Source organism: Pseudophryne corroboree, chromosome 10 (assembly GCF_028390025.1).
Source record: "Pseudophryne corroboree isolate aPseCor3 chromosome 10, aPseCor3.hap2, whole genome shotgun sequence".
Taxonomy (NCBI): Eukaryota; Metazoa; Chordata; class Amphibia; order Anura; family Myobatrachidae; genus Pseudophryne; species Pseudophryne corroboree.
The window spans coordinates 238,776,993-238,778,733 of NC_086453.1; the positions used below are offsets into that span (position 1 = coordinate 238,776,993).

General features: G+C 41.8%; 1 pseudogene; it reads right to left on the bottom strand.

Moving 5' to 3' along the window:
- Positions 1–309: 309 nt before the first annotated feature.
- Positions 310–428, bottom strand: LOC134968268 (5S ribosomal RNA; annotated as a pseudogene).
- Between the last annotated feature and the right edge of the window lie 1,313 nt (positions 429–1,741).

Sequence of the window (1,741 nt, forward strand, 5' to 3'; positions counted from 1 at the left end):
ATGGCTACATGTTAAGCTACTTCCGTCTGCTCAAGATCTGTACAAACTGTGTTTGTATTGATGCAGCCCTAAGAGGGGTTAATTCGTGAGTGGGAGAACCCAAACACTGAATGACAATTCTATTAGGCGCCACTGTTGTATTGATGTAGCCCTAAATTGGGTTAATTCGTGCGTGGGAGGACCCAAACATTGAATAACAGTTCTCTTGAGCACCACTGTCTGGGTGAGAGGAGAAAGAGTAAAGAAGGAGGAGAATTAGGTGTAAGTGGTGATACTGCTGTTGGTGTGGTTTTCACGGGAAAAGGAGTCTTCCTACTACACTGGGTATTCCCTAGTGGTCGCCCATCTAGGTACTAACTCAGCCCACCTAGGTTTAGCTTCCAAGATCGGACGAGATTGGGCGTGAACGTAGGGCTATGGTCGTAGGAATGTAATCCTATGGCACCAATGAGAGTGCACCGAAAAGGAGGATTGATTCCTCCTGGGAAACGGAATGCTAAGAATGCATAAGGAAGGAGAAAGACGAGGGCTAGATGAGTAGGTGTGAATCTGCTATCCACGTTAGACTGGAGAGACGTGTCCCCTGGGGGACACGTACCCCAGAATCATGGATGAGAGTTCACAGAAGGAAGAAAAGTGGGAAAAATTTGGAGAATGAGGACAAGTGGTTATCACAGGGCCGTAATGTTGGATTGAGTCCCTTTGGGTCACCTCTATTATTGGAAAATATCGGATCCAGGTTAAACAAATGATAATAACAATGTAATTAATGTCCGCAACAAATTCACAGGAAGAATAATGCTGTTGAATCAAGGTAATGCAAGTTGCATATCAGATCACTGGATATGTCTGATACCTCTGTTACATGCAGATTTCAACAATATCTAATGGATGAGGTTCTATCTAGTGCACCGTGCCTAGGCAGACACTGGTGATATTATCCGGAAGTCGTCTATGGACAAAAATGTGTGTGTATATCATATAAACCCATATATGAGGCGGGGTGACTATCACCTATGCGAACATCGTTTTGGTGATATGTCCCCAAAGAAAAAAGACATGATACATACAGTTTGCAAAACACTTTGGCAGGCTATAAGGCGGGATTACATAACATCTGTTAAATATTTTAAATGCAAGAGACAAATATGTTTCTGTAACGAGAGTGGGCAAAAAATATTAATGAATAACCGTGGATATATTAAGCTTGTTCACTGAAAAATATATCAGAGAATCTATCAAAGACTCTTCCAATAACCAACATATAGCATTTTTTTGCTGGAATGGAGAGACTGAGCTGTCACAGATAAGTAATGGATGTCGTTCATTCAATTTGTATGTGATCAGGGTGCCTGTAACAGGGGCTGGGTGATCAAAGAAGCCCTGCCCCTGTCACAGGGTTAGGTCACAATGTACCTAACTGGCAGTTACATATACATGCAATACAATTTGGCTGGAGCCACCAGCAATATAGATAATTTCTAATATGAACAAGGTATGAACTTTTTAAGTTAGGACAGGTACAATAAAATATTGAATAAGTATCTAATATCACCCAATCGGTTGTCAAATCGGTAAGGTGCCCATAAGGAACAGATGTAAGGTAGGTAGAGTGCCCGCTAGGAAAACACGTTTCACCCGGTTCCGGGCTTGTTCACTTCCATTCTGAGCTGCATGTATATATTGTATTGCATGTATATGACTTTTTGTTAAGACTTTTGTGCCAACAGACTCTAGCTCA